Source organism: Loxodonta africana, chromosome 2, assembly GCF_030014295.1.
Source record: "Loxodonta africana isolate mLoxAfr1 chromosome 2, mLoxAfr1.hap2, whole genome shotgun sequence".
NCBI lineage: Eukaryota > Metazoa > Chordata > Mammalia > Proboscidea > Elephantidae > Loxodonta > Loxodonta africana.
Genome location: NC_087343.1, coordinates 165,758,938 through 165,774,460, shown reverse-complemented (window position 1 = coordinate 165,774,460; position 15,523 = coordinate 165,758,938). Strand labels below are relative to the sequence as shown.

At 40.6% G+C, this 15,523-nt stretch overlaps 1 pseudogene; it reads left to right on the top strand.

The window, feature by feature from the left end:
• Positions 1-613: 613 nt before the first annotated feature.
• On the top strand, positions 614-13,726 carry LOC111751571 (zinc finger protein 300-like; annotated as a pseudogene).
• The last annotated feature ends 1,797 nt before the right edge of the window (positions 13,727-15,523 follow it).

The window sequence follows — 15,523 nt, the reverse complement described above, 5'->3', positions numbered from 1 at the left end:
GCAGTTGAACAAGTTGGGTTTATTGCTCCTGCAGTGAGGAAGAACACACCACGGAGGCCTTGGGGTGTCTCAGTAAGAGGTGTTAGAAAGGATTGATAGGATTGGGCTTGTGTTAGGTGATTTTAGGAAAGGTTTAAAGAAGTGGACCTTACTCTGGATTGGATGGTATCAGGAAGCAGTATAATTCAATGATTGGAGAGTTTAATCTTGTTTAGAAAGAGGAAAGACTAGACTGAGGCTAAAGGTGTAATTGATAAGGAAGCGCAGTTACTCATATCAGCTGGGAGAGGAGAGTGTTTGGTGCTTTATGGCTTGGACAATGTTTTGTCTATTTCAGACATGATTTCAGAGTGGTCTTGTTTTTGTCTTGGTCTGTCATAATCACTGCATGGCTTTGTCTGGCGTTCTGTGAATTTGTTTATGTTAAATAGAAGAGTTGCAAGTGCCAGGCTTGCTCTCAAATCAGGGGCTGCTTTTCTCTTTCTCATTTGGAAAGGTGTGATTTCAATCCTGCCTTCTCCTAAGTTTATTGAAACCATTCTATGTTCTATTCAACAAACATGTATTGAAATTCTTGTGTACTCGATTCAGGACTGGATGTCCAGACGCCACCATGACTATTTCTCTTAAATGGTTCCTTCCAGGTCTGTTTTGATAAAGTCTGGAGCACCCCATATGAAACAGTGGTCTTGTCATGGGAGTCCTCACATCCTCTGAATGACTTTTGTGCCCTCCTTGCCCTCCCCACTGGAAGGCCATTACTTTGCTGAGAGCTAGCTCAACAGCTTCATTGTGGGGTTCCTGAAACTGCACCTTCTTTTCTTTCTTCAGCTGAAGTCAATCCCAGTTCCTCTGTGATTTCCGTGTAATAGGATATCCTGTTTCCAAATCAGATGTCATCGCCAAGTTGGAACATGGAGAAGAGGTGTGGATCATCAAGACAGACATAGTGGACTGGATCTATCCAGCTGAAATTCTGGCAGATGGGGTACAAGAGAAAATGAAATCACATTTCGTTGGTTTTGGTTTTTAATTGGTTGGCAGCTGAGGCTTATATCTCACCCAGATCAATATCTCCTATTCTTTGCTTCTGTGCTGAGCACATAGTAGGTATTCAACAGCTAATTAAGTGTAAAAATGGTGTAGTGGTGGTGTCAGATCTCCTCTAACATCACAAGGGGGAGGGAGAATCAAAATCAACAGCCCAAGTCTGATTCCTATGAGGCAGACATGCCTCCTGTCTCCGCCATTTTTACCAAATAAAACACGAACATCCCTAGCACGGCACCCTGCTGAGTTGGATAATTCATTGCAATTGGCGCACAGAACTCACAGACCATACTCAACAATTGTGGGATTTATTAGGGAAGTGACAGGTTACAATTCAGGTTCAGGAATGCTTGAGATACAGTTCTTCCATCAGGACAGCCTCTTCTCAGCCATGACTGCAGGCAGGCCTCTCTCTGGCCCCCTGGCCTCTGCCCTGCTTGGGCAAGTGTTACAAAGCTCTTTTAGCTCTACCAATAAGTGCCCAGAAGCATCACACTCTGCCAGTAAACCTCAGCCCAAAGGCACTCTACTCTAGCTCCGTGGATTGGCAAACCTAGCCCCACCAAGTGCCTCGAGACACCCTACTCCATTAGCAAGCCCCTGCCGCAGGCACTTAGCTTTCTCATTCCGTGAGCCAGGCCATCTCCTGCTGCTTTCCCAGTTCTGCTGCTACTGTATCTGTGCCACTGCTTCTTGTTACAGCTCTCACTTTCTCTCTATCTCCTGGTTCCAGGAGCTTCTCAGCACAGGGATCCTGGGTCCAAAGGATGTGCTCTGTTCCTGGCTCTTCTTTCTTGATAGTGGTGAGATTCTCTCCTCCCGCCTCTGGGATGGTCACAGTTAACCTTGTTTTTATAGTCACATGGGTGAGAGTTAAAAGACCATGGCGAGAAAGGCCATAGGAAAGCAATCCATCGCACCACAAATTTAGAGCATTATTATCACCCAAAAAGAAACCAAGTAGCCTCCTGTGGTACGATGGATCACTTTTATATGGCCTTTCTCACCATGGTCTTGTAACTCCCACCAAAAGATTGGGTGGAACTATGCAAATAAGGTACTGTGGCCCACCAAGGGGATTGGATAGTGTCTTAGTTATCTAGTGCTGCTGTAAGAGAAATACCACAAGTGGATGGCTTTAACAAAGAGAAATTTATTTTCTCACAATAAAGTAGGCTAAAAGTCCAAATTCAGGACGTCAGCCCCAGGGGAAGGCTTTCTCTCTCTGTCAGCCTTCTCATCAATCTTCCCCCAGACTAGGAGCTTCTCTGCGCAGGAACCCCGGGCCTAAAGGATGCACTCTGCTCCCGGCACTGCATTCTTGGTGGTACGAGGTCCCCCTGTCTCTCTGTTCACTTTTCTGTTATATCTCAAGAGATTGCCTCAAGATACAATCCAATCTTGTAGGTTGAGTCCTGCCTCACTAATACAACTGCTGCCCATCCTCCCTCATTAACATCATAGAGGCAGGATTTATAACATACAGGAAAATCACACAATACCAGGAATCATAGCCCAGTGCAATTGATGAACACATTTTTGGGGGGACACGGTTCAATTCATGACAGATAGCTTGCTAATAAGCCTGTAAGGTGCATGGTACTGGGGGTGGGACCATGTAAATAAGGTGTATAAAACTCTAATGAGGAGATTGGCCAGTTTTTTCATTCTGCTTTAAATGAGCCATCCCAGAGGCAGAAAGAGGGTGACCTCACTACCACCATGAAAGAAGAGCTGGGAGCAGAGTGTGTCCTCTGGTTCTGGGGTCCCTGTGCTGAGAGCCTCCTAGACCCAGGAGACAGCTCTAATATTGGAGACAGTGCAAGATGGCGAGAAGCGGTGGCAAGCACAGCAGAGCAGAACGGGGAGATCAGCAGGAGACAGCGCGGTGGATTTCCTGGCCTGCAGAGTGAGAGGGCTGAGTGCCTTTAGGCAAGAGACTTCTTGGTGGAGTAGGGTATCTCAGGGTACCTGTCGGGGGATCTAGGCTTGCCAACCCTCCCGTGGAGCAAGAGAGCTGAGTGCCTTTGGGCCAAGGCCTACGGGCAGAGTGGGGTGCACCCGGGCAGTTATTAGCAGGATAAAGAGCTTTGTAACACTTGTCCTGGCAAAGGGCTAGGGGCCTGGCAAAGGGCTGGGGGCCAAGAGGTGGAGGCCCAGAGAGATGCCTCTCTGCTGGCGTGGCTGAGAAGCTGTCTTGACAAAGGAACTGTATCCTGAGTCTTTCCTGGCCCTAAATTGTAACCTTTTACTTTGCTAATAAACCCTGTAATTGAGTATGGTCTCTGAGTTCTTTGTGGCCATTGCAATGAATTATCAAACCCAACAGAGAAGTAGAGAGTGCCGTGGGATGGACCCTTGGTGTCAGAAAGTAAAAAGGTTGGAGAGTAGAGGTATTTTTGACCTCCACCTCAGAAGACTCAGCCTTGGGCTGATGCTTGATTCTCTCTCTCCCGCTCATGAAGTTGGAGGAGGTCAAACGCCCCCACCACGTCATTTTTATACCTTCCTATCCACAACCTCTATAGCCCAAACCAACCACTAATCTATTTCTATCTATAGATTTGCCTGTTCTGCACATTTCATATAAATGGAATCGTATAAAAATGATCTTTTGTTACTGGCTTCTTTCACTTAGCATAAGGTTTTCAAAGTTCATCCATGTTTAGCATGTTTCAAGTACTTCATTTCTTTTGATGGCCAAATAGTATTCCATTGTATGGATAATACCACATTTTATTTATCCATTCATCTGTTGAATAACACTTAGATTGTTTCCCCCTTTTGGCTATTATGAATAAATGCTGCTATAAATATTTGGTATAAGTTTTTGTGTGGACATATGTTTCCGTTTTCTTTGGGTATATACCTAGGACTGAAATTGCTGGGTCATATGGTGTTATGGATTGACTTGTGTGCCCCCAAAATATGTGTTAACTTGGCTAGGCCGTGATTCCCAGTATTGTGTGATTATCTACCATTTTGTCATCTGATGTGATTTTCCTATGTGTTGTAAGTCCTACCTCTATGATGTTAATGAGGCAGAATTAGAGGCAGTTATGTTAGTGAGCCAGGACTCAATATATAACATTCAGCTGTGTCTTAAACCAATTTCATTTGTGATATAAGAGAGAGAAGTGAGCAGAGAGACATGGGGACCTCATACCACCAAGAAAGTAGAGCTAGGAGCACGTGTCCTTTGGACCTGGAGTCCCTGCACTGAGAAGCTCCTAGAACAGGGGAAGATTGATAACAAGGACCTTCCTCCAGAGTCAACAGAGAGAGAAAGCCTTCACCTGGAGCTGGCACCCTGAATTCAAAGTTCTAGCCTCCTGAACTGTAAGAGAATAAATTTCTCTTTGTTAAAACCATCCATTTGTAGTATTTCTGTTATAGCACCACTGAATAACTAAGATGTATAGTAAAAAAAAAAAAACTTTTTTTTTATAGTAACTGTATATGTAACCATTTGAGTAACTGCCGGACTGTGTCTCAAAGTGTTTGCACTATTTTCCATTCCTACTAACAGTGTATGAGTGTAAAGAACGACGTGGCAGTATTTACGTTCACAAGGTAGGAGAATCATCATCTGCATCAGTCCAAGGCTGATTCCTATGAGGCGAAGGTCAAACATACCTCTATCTCCAAACTTCCTACCAATTCTGAAGCCATCCATCCTTTCCATAGTACTCTCTACTTCTGTGTTGGGTTCAATAATTCATTACAGTGGTCACACAGAACTCACAGAGCATACTCACAGTTATGGGGTTTATTAAGGAAGTAATAAGTTACAATTCAGGATCAGAGACAACTCAGAATGCAGTTCTTTGATCAAGACAGCCTTTTCTTAGCTGTGCCTGCAGGCAGACCTCTCTCTGGCTCTTGGCCTCTGAGTCCCTCAGGCCTCTTGGGCCAGCCTGGCCTTTGCCCTGCTGGGGCAAGTGTTACAAAGCTCTTTAGCTCCACCAATAAATGCCTAGTGGCACCCTACTCTGTCCCCAAGCCTGCTGCCTGAAGGTGCTCAGCTCTCTTGCTTTAGGGGTTAGCATGCTCAGCTCTCTCACTCTATGGGTCGGCTCTGTGGGTTGGAAAGCCTACTGTGCCACTTTGTGCTAGTCCCCTGGTTCTGCCATTGTCTCTCTGCTGCTGCTTTTTGCCCTCTCGTACTGTCTCCAGTGTTACAGCTCTCTCTCTCTCTCCTGGGTCAAGGAGGTTCTCAGCTCAGGGACCCTGGATTCAAAAGATGCACTCTACTCTTGGCTATTGTTTCTTGGTGGTAGTGAGGTCCCCCTTTCCTGCTTGGGGAATGGCTGATTTTAAGCCTAGCGGGATGGTAAAACTGACCAATCCCCTTGTTAGGGTTTCATATGCCTTATTGGCATGATTCCACCCCCCACAACAGTGCCATGCATCTTATATGCATTATTAGCAAGCTGTCCAATCCCCTTGGTGGGACACAAGCAACATATTTGCATAGTTCCACCCAGTGGCTTGGTGGGAGTTACAAGACCATGCATGGCTAGGAGGGTCATATTAAGTAATTCACTGTACTGTAGGGTTTATTATGGAAGTAACAGGTTACAGTTCAGGATCAGGAACAACTCAGGATAAAGCTCTTCAATCAGGAAAGCTTCTCAGCCATACCCACAGGCAGGCCTCTCTTTTGCCCTCCACCCCTCAGCCTCTTGGTCTCTTGGCCCTTGGCTCTCAGCCCTGGGCTCTCAGCCTGGCTTCTGCCCTGCTTGGGCAAGGGTTATAATGTTCGTTAGCTCAGCCAATAAGCACCCAGAGGCACCCCATTCCTCTAATAAGCCTCAGCCCAAAGGCGCTCAGTTCTCTTGCACCGTAGGTTGACAAACCAGCCTCCTCCAAGTTCCCTGCCAGCAAGCCTTCTGCCCAAAGGTTTGTGGCTCTCTCACTTTTTTGGGTCAGCATGCCCACTGTAGCTGCCCTGCTCTGTGGGCCAGGAAGTCTACTGCACTGTCTCATGCCTGTCTCCTGGTTCAGCTGTCACCATTTCTATACGGACACTTCTTGCTGTTTTTCACTGTCTCCAGTGTTACACCTGTCTCTGTCTCCTGAGTCTAGAAGGTTCTCAGTGTAGGGTCCCCAGGTCCAAAGGATATGCTCCACATCTGTCTCTTGTTTTTGATAGTAATGATATCTTCTCTTTCTACCTCTGGGATGGCTCATTTTAAGCCTAGCGGGATGCCAAAACTGACCAATCTCCTCAATAGGATTCCATACAACTTATTTGCATGGCCCAAAAAGGGTACCATGCACCTTATTTGTATTATTAAGAATCTGTCCAGTCCTCTTGGTGGAAACACAAGCACCTTATTTGCATAGCCCCACCCAACCAGTGTGTGGGAGTTACAAGACTATGCATGGCTATAAGGGCCATATTAAGTAATTCACTGCACCACAATGAGGGTTATGATTTCTCCACATTTTCATCAATACTTGTTACTATCTGACTTTTAATTTTAGCTATCCTAGTGGGTGTGATTAATGAAAACATTCTTGGCAAATGGTTTGCTCTGGTCCATCTTGTGCTGGTCCAAGAATTTCACCTCTAGTGGCGCAATATGAATGCCCCTGCCCGTCCCTCTTAATCGTGGCCTCAGTTCCGAAAACAACAAAATAGAACTGCGGTCCTATTCCATTATTCCTAGCTGCGGTATCCAGGCAACTTGGGCCTGTTTTAGACACTTGAATTTTTTCAAAGTAAACACTTCAGGCCCCTCGGGAGACTCAGCTAAGAACATCAAAAACAAAAATCCTCATAACTGGACTGATGAGCAACATCATGATAAATGGAGAAAAGATTGAAGTTGTCAAGGATTTCATTTTACTTGGATCTACAATCAACAGCCATGGAAGCAGCAGTCAAGAAATCAAGAGAGATATTGCATTGGGTGAATTTGCTGCAACGGACCTCTTTAAAGCGTTGAAAAGCAAAGATGTCACCTTGAAGACTAAGGTGTGCCTGACCCCCCCCCCAAAAAAAAAAACCATGTTATTTTCAGTCGCATCATATGCATGTGAAAGCTGGACAATGAAAAAGGAAGACTAAAGAAAAATTGATGCCTTTGAATTGTGGTGTTGGTCAAGAATATTGAATATACCATGTACTGCCAAAAGAATGAACAAATCTGTCTTGGAAGAAGTACAACCAGAATGCTCCTTAGAAGCAAGGATGGCGAGACTGCATCTTACATACTTTGGTCATGTTGTCAGGAGGGATCAGTCCCTAGAGAAGGACATCATGCTTGGCAGAGTACAGGGTCAGTGGAAAGAGGAAGACCCTCAATGAGGTGGATTGACACAGTGGCTGCAACAGTGAGCCCAACCATAACAACAATCCTAATGATGGTGCAGGACCGGGCAGTGTTTCGTTCTGTTGCGCGTAGGGTTGCTATGAGTCGGAACAGACTCGACGGCACCTAACAACAACAACAGTGGGTGTGAAGTGGTATCTCTTTGTGGCTTTGAAAACTTATCAAGAGTAGCTTGAACAGTGCTTGCCTTCTTTTCATCTTTTATGCCTTGGCCAGTTGTCATACTCCTTTCTAAATTTGGATCAGCTTCCAACATTTCATCCTTTGTGCTTTCAATGTTATGAAATATTTACAAGAGTTCATTTAATGTGCGGAGTTTTACCGGTGTCACTTCCTCTAGGATATCTTTATCCTTTTGTCACAGCCACTTTCTTCATTTAAGTAGATGAGTTTACCTTCACTAAGTTCCTGTGGCTGCATATCTAAAGTGTCTTGAAAGATGGCATTGTAACATTTCCATGGTTAGCCATCTTCCAGTCATAACCCAGTTTCACTTCCAGTGTTAATCACTTAACTTGCTTTCTTTGCTATACTTTCATTTTTGTTGACCTGTTCCTTTTTTGATTATCCATTTTTGTAAAATATCATGTGGGTTTATCACGGGGAGACAAGGAAGCAACATGACTGTATGGTTTTCTGTCTGTAAGCATACTGAATAACAAATGTACTGTCAACAATCACTGAAATGATTAGTCACTGGTCATGATGTGTATCTGTTATTGATGTAGTGCTTTCTGGACAGAAGAGCTAGCAGTGAAATTTTTACTTTATGCCATTGTTCACAGATAATATACCTTAGTAACTGAATCTGAACTGTGTTGTTGGGGGACATAGTTTAATTAAACTATGGTAACTGAAATTTGTGCATATCAGAGTTGTGCACAGTGAAGGCTATATCATTTTTCCTCTAAACACTGCTTTAGCTGCATCTCACAAATTTTGATATTTTGTGTTTTCATTTTTTTTTTTATTCCATTAAAATATTTTCTAATTCCTCCTATGACTTTTCTCTTTGACACATGGGTTGTATATAATTGTGTTGTTGAATTTCCTAATACTTGGGGAGATTTCCCAGATTTCCTTCTGTTATCTATTTCTAATTTAATTTTTTTATGCTTGGAGAATATACTCTGTATAATCTCCATCATTATAAAATTATTGAAACTTGTTTTGAGGCTTTGTGTATAGTCTATTTTCATGACTGTTCCATGTGCCCTTGAAAGGAATATGTATTCAGTTGTTGGGTGGTATGTCAATTTTTTACGTCGATAGATGTTAATTACATCAGTTTACGTGATACTTACTGATTTTTTTTTGTCTACTTGTTTTACCAATTATTTTGCGAGGAGCATTGAAATAAAGTAGCTATAATTGTTAATTTGTCTTTCTTTTCATTTTTGTCAGCTTTGATTTCATATTTGGTGGGGCTCTGTTGTTAGGTGCATATACATTTATAATTATATTTTCTTGCTGGAGTGATCCTTTTTACAGTTTTGGAATATTCCCCTTTTTTCTAATATTTGTTGTCTTGAAGTTTATTTTGTCTGATATTAATATATCTACTCCACCTTGCTTATGCTTACTACATGCCTAGTATATCTTTTTCCATCCTTTTATGTTCAGTCTATTTGTATCTTTGAATTTAAAGTGTATCTCTTTTAGACAACATATAGTTGACTCTTACTGTTTTATTCAGTCTGACAATTTCTGTCCTTTGATTATTCTGTTGTTATTCTGTTCTCAGTTAGCATTATTATTGATTTGGTTTGACTTAGGTTTTTCATTTTGCTGTTTGTTTTCTCTTTGTCTGATTGCTTTTTTGGTCTCTGTTTTTGTTTTAATGCCTTCTTTATTGTTAAAAGAATATTTTTTAATATACTAGTTTAATTGTTCTATTGAATTCTTAGCTGTATAGGCTGTTCCCAGATTGTGAAGAAGTTCCTTCGCTAACTCTGTCTTTAAGTCCTATTTGTACATAAGTCAGAACAGTTAGGTACAGTTCGTATCTAATCTCAGTTAGTCAAATGTTTATCTTGGTGTCTAGTATGTAGTGTACCTTTCTATGCATAAAAACTTTAAAGAAACACTTCCAGATACACTAAAAACATTTTTAAGATAATAATACAGTAATAATGAAAATGTTTTGATGCACATCACAAAGTAGCACGCGTTCGTTGTTATAAACCATTGTATGTACCTTGAATTTTGAATATAATGGGCTTTATGGGAGTTGATTGCTAGCTATGGGTTGTACATAAGTCAGACATTAATAACATGTAGTTCTTTGTGTGTATGTGTGTATGGGTCACTTTAGCAATTACGGTGTGATTTTTAACACTCACTATCTACTTCAAGTTTTTTTTTGCCTTTTTTTCCCCAACAAAATATAGAAATTCTGCACTGGCATAGCTGTGTTCTTCACCCCCACACCCAACCATCCTGTGCTGCTTTGCTCATTTGTAGTCATATATGTTGCACTTATATTTGTCATAAATTTGGCAATACATTGTTGCAATTTTTGCTTTCAAAAGTCTTTTAAAGAAGTTAGAAGAAACGAGAAAAAATGGACATATACGACCTACTTTGTATTTATCCACATTTTTTTTATTTCTAGTGTTCTGTGAATTTGTGTTACCATCTGGTATCACTTCTCTTCAGCCAGAAGACTTTCTTTACTATTTCTTATAGAACAAGTCTGCTATCAACACATTTTTGTTTATCTGGAAATGTATTTATTTTGCCATCATTTTAAAAGTAAAGATTCACTGAATATAGAATTCTTAGTTGACAGGTTACTTTCTTTTAGCACTTTGAATCTGTCACTCCAATGTTTCCTGGCTTCCTTTTTTTGTGTGTGTGTTGAGAAGTCAACTGAAAATTCTGTTATTTTTCTCCTGTGCATGATATGTCATTTTTCTCTTTCTGCTTTCAAGATTTTCTCTTTATCTTTACTATCAACAGTTTGATTATGATGTGTTTAGGTATCTAGGTATTCTACTTGTGATTTGATGAGCTTCTTGTATCTGTAAGTTAATATTTTCCACCAAATTTGGTAACTTTTCAGACAGTATTTCTTCACATATTTTATCTGTCCCTTTTTCTACTCTCTTTCTGGCACTGTAGTTATACATATACTGGAATGCTTAATATTAATCCACAGATCTCTGAGGCCCTATTTTATTTTTGTTAAATCTTTTTCTTCCTCTTTGTTGTTTGGATTTTTAAGTTCCCTGAGTTTGTCTTCTGCCTTTTCAAATCTGCTAATGAACCCATCTGGTATATTTTTCACCTCAGCTTTAGAATATGATTCTTTGTTTAATTTATTTTTAAATTTACATAAAATAAAGTTTACTCTTTCTTTATATTTTGACAAATGCTTAGAGTCATGTAACATCACCATAATCAAGATATGGAACCTTCCCATTACCCCTAAATTATATCGCTTTATAGTCAAACTGGTCCTTTTATATAATTTCCTTTTCTTTTGAAATTGCCTGTTGTTCACTCATTCCTTGGCATGTTTTCCTTTAATTATTTGAACATATTTATTATAGCTTATTTGGCTTTTTTTTTTTTTTTTATTATTTGCAGTCTGTGTTATTCTATTATCTGGATCCACCGTGAGTCAGTTTTTATTGAGTGATTTTGTTCTTGAGTATAGGTTTCATTTTCCTGTTTCTTTGCATGTCTAATAATTTTTGGTCAAAAACTGTACATTGTTGAATTTTTAAGAGGTAATTAACTACTTGGGCTCAAACTGACATCTGTTTCTCTCATAGTGTGCCACCGCTGGTATTTGCTCTTTTTTTTTTTTTAAAGCCTGACTCCCTAAGGGATTCCTCTGCATTCACATAACTTAGAGATGAGCTAGCAATTTGGACAGGCTACACTAGGCATGGAAAAAAAGTAAGTCTTCTGTACTTTACTGCCGGAGTTGTGTGTGAGTTAGAATGCTTTCAAGGTATAGAAAGTGCATAAGTCTCTCTAGCGTTTAATCACTTGTGGGTTTTCTGGGATCTCCTTGCACATACATTTTAGCTGTCAGATAGCAATGTGTGGAGAGTTTATAATCTGAGTTCTATGACAGTTTTTGCTTCCAAATTCCCCCAGTTAAATTTCTAGCTGCTCTACCATCAGCTTCAAACTAAGTTTGCCACTGGTTTGTTAATGCCGCGTAAACTGGGATATGGGTGTGGGAAAGCTCTGTGAAAGAAGGCCGCAAACTCCCCTTTCTTTCCCAATGAAGTAGCAGTTTTTAATGAGTAAACACTTCTTAGCTTGTAGTCTGCCTTTAGTCATTATTCAGTGAATTGTATTCAGTTTTACACTTATTTTCTGCAGAGAGGAATTTCATGAGCACCTCATGTCATCATTATTAGAAGTAAAACAAAACAAAAAAAGACCAAATCTGTTGCCGTCAAGTTGATTCCAACTTATAAACCCTATAGGACAGAGTAGAACTGCCCCATAGGGTTTCCAAGGAGTGCCTGGTGGATTTGAACTGCTGACCTTTTTGGTCAGCAGCTGTAGCTCTTAACCACTATGCCACCAGGGTTTCTATCTTTATTCATCAGATAAACTTACATGTTTTATTGTGTTTCTAAATGGTCTGAGCCCCTTCCATCCTTTGTGCTCATGGGCCGTTCTGGATCATTCATTTGTTCCACATGTTCTGTCCTCTACTAAATCTTCTATTTGGTTGATTTTATCTCTTTATTCTTTCAGATTTGGAGAGTAGACTTGATGCCCCTCAGCTGGGTATTTTTGGAGATGTTTCCTTTCATAAGGAAATATTTGAAAGTGTCACAAGGGATCATTCATAGTGCTCCATTTTAAAAGTCTGGCAAGGTGATGACCACCTGGAGAGAGATGAGGAAAACCAAAACAAGTCTTTCAGGCAAGTCACAATCATTAACAACAAAAGAGTTATGGGGGAGTCAGGTCACACATATAATGCCTTTGGAAAACTATTTCATGAGTGCACAGACTTAGGCACTTCAAGACAAAGACTGTATAAATATGACTCATTTGAAGGTAGTTTGAAACCTAATAAAATCCTACTCAGTTGTAATAAGGGTTATGCAAGAGAAAACATCGATGAGAATTTTGGGTGTGAGAGAAGAAAGAACATCTAGCAACGGTTCTTTCCGTTCTAAGCATGAGAAAATTCTTAATGGGGTGAGGTACTGTGAAGATAATCAGTGTGGAAACATTCTTAGCACTGAACAATCTCTTATTCAATATACAAGTATTGAAATTGGGGAGAAGTACTGTGTATTGACTGTGGAAAGCTCTTTCTCGAGAAATCACAGCTCATTATACATCAAAGAATTCATACTGGAGAAAAACCATATGATTGTGGTGCATGTGGAAAAGCCTTCAGTGAGAAGTCACACCTAATTGTACATCAAAGAACTCATACAGGGGAGAAACCTTATGAATGTTCTGAATGTAGAAAAGCCTTGTCTCAGAAATCATCCCTCCTTATACATCAGAAAGTTCATTCTGGGAAAAAACCATATGAATGTAGTGAATGTGGGAAAGCCTTCTCCCAGAAATCTCCCCTCATTATATATCAGAGAATTCACACTGGGGAAAAACCATATGAATGTAGTCAATGTGAGAAGGCTTTCTCCCAGAAGTCACAGCTTATTATACATCATAGAGCATATACTGGAGAGAAGCCATATGAGTGCACTGAATGTGGGAAAGCATTCTGTGTGAAGTCCCACCTCATTATATGTAAGAGAATTCACACTGGAGAGAAACCTCACAAATGCACTCAGTGTGGGGAAGCCTTTAGCAGGAAGTCAGAACTTATTATATATCATATAATTCATACTGGGAAAAAACCTTGTAAATGTACTGAATGTGGCAAGACCTTCTCCCGGAAGTCACAGCTCATCATACATCAGAGAACACATACTGGATAGAAACCCTGTAAATGCAGTGAATGTGGAAAAGCCTTTTGTCAGCAGTCCCATCTCATTGGACATCAGAGTGTTCACACAGGAGAAAAGCCTTATGTGTGTACTGAGTGTGGAAAAGTGTTCTCTCAGAAGTCTCACCCGCCAGGACATAAACAAATTCATACAGGAGAGAAACCTTACATATGTACTGAATGTGGTAAGGCATTTTCCCAGAACTCAGACCTTGTTGTACATATTAGAATTCATACTGGGGAGAAACCCTATCAATGTACCATATGTGGAAAAGCCTTCATCCAGAAGTCACAACTCACCGTACACCAGAGAATGCATGCAGTGGTGAAATAATATGAATGAACTGAGCACAGAAAAGCCTTCAGTATTACCACAAGCCTTAGTAAATACTATAAGCTCCAAGGATTTGATGACTTTGGGTTCTACATATCTGTGGTTAAAATTTTACAAATGAAATCGTGTTCCTAATGTAGTATTTAACTTTTAAGCAAACCATTGCCGTTGAGCCAATTCTGATTCATGGTGACTCTATAGGAAAGAGTAGAACTGCCCCTTAGGGTTTCCAGGGAGCAGCTGGTGGCTTTGAAATGCCAATCTTTTGGTTAGCAGCCAAGTTTTAACCACTGCGCCACCAGGGCTCAAAGATAATAGAAAAGTCTTAATTATATAAATCATGGTTGTTTTTACAATGGCATGTAGAACTTTTAAAATTGTGAACTGAAGGATTACCATAACACTAGAAGAAACTACATATACAGTCTGTTTTGAAGTTACATGTTCCCGATTATTCTACATATCAGAATCAGGTCATATGGTGAAATTATAAATATTAGCTTAGCATAATTATAGCTCAGTAGAGGACACGAAGAAAGCTTGAGTCACAAAATCCCATGACATAGTACACTCTGGGGAGGAGACTTGACTTTCACCCCTAAAGGTGTGTGTAAAATTCTTCTGGTAGAAAGATGGAAAGATGGATTGATCAGGTTCAATAAAGGTGGTCTTTATATGTTTTTCCATTTCAAGAATATAAATTGTTATAGTCTCTGGGTGGGCCCCGGATCTTGGAATTGGCACCACTTGCTCATTTCTCTCTTTTATCCTCCCTCATTCCCACCCCCCGACCCCGGGAGCTTGGTGTGGTGTGAAGACTGGTTCTGAAGCAGGATGGTTTTAATCCTGGTTCCACCACTTATAGGTTGCTTGACTTTAGGCAAGCCAATTTTATCCCTAGAGTACATTCTTAGCTAATATTTGTCCCCTTTATCTTCCCTGTCTATTTTCCTACAGGATATTGCTAATACCAACATGTAAATTTTTCATTTAAACTTGATTTATATCCCAGACACTGCTTCTCATTGCCAAGAAGATTTCGTATCCTTTTCCATGTCCTTTCGTTTCATTTGTGTCTGATGGGCTTAGCTCATGTTATGTGAAAATGACTTCAATTATGTTTCATTTATTTTATTTTGAAAACAAATAGTGTTTTCACATAAAGATCCTGTATGATACCTCCACAGCTCATGTTTCACCCCCCGCCCTATAGGCCCGGCTATTTTCCCTGAGAATTGAATGCCTGTCTGAGAAAAACACTTCACGGGGTGTACCTGGGATAGCTTGCATGGGCAAGGGTGATATCTGACCATGAAAATCTCACCTGCTGTCTCCCAGCTGCCACTATCCTCTTTGCATTGGGCTCAACTTTTCTTCCATGAGAATTTTCAGGTAAGCATTGATGGGTATGGTGTTGGCACATAAAGTTCCTACCTTATTCCTCTACATTTCCTGTCTACCTGACCCCCACTGATAATAGATATAATTGGCCATTTAGTCCATGATCTGATTAATAATGTTCTCTGGGGGCTGGGAAAGAGCAAATCGGAAGATATGTAAGCAGACAGGAACTGAGTATTATCCTTACATAACTTTCATAACTGTTACTATATATAATTTAAAAAATCAGTTCCCATTGAGTTGAATCCAACTCATGGCGACCCCATGTATGTCAGAGCCAAACAACGCTCCATAGGATTTTCAAATCTGCATTTTTCAGAAGTAGGTCATCAGGCCTTTCTTTTGAGGTACTTCTGGGTGGACTTGAACTGTCAACTTTTTGGTTAGCAACGAAGTGCATTAACCATTTGTACCACTAATAGACTTCACTATATATAATAACCCCCTCACAAAATT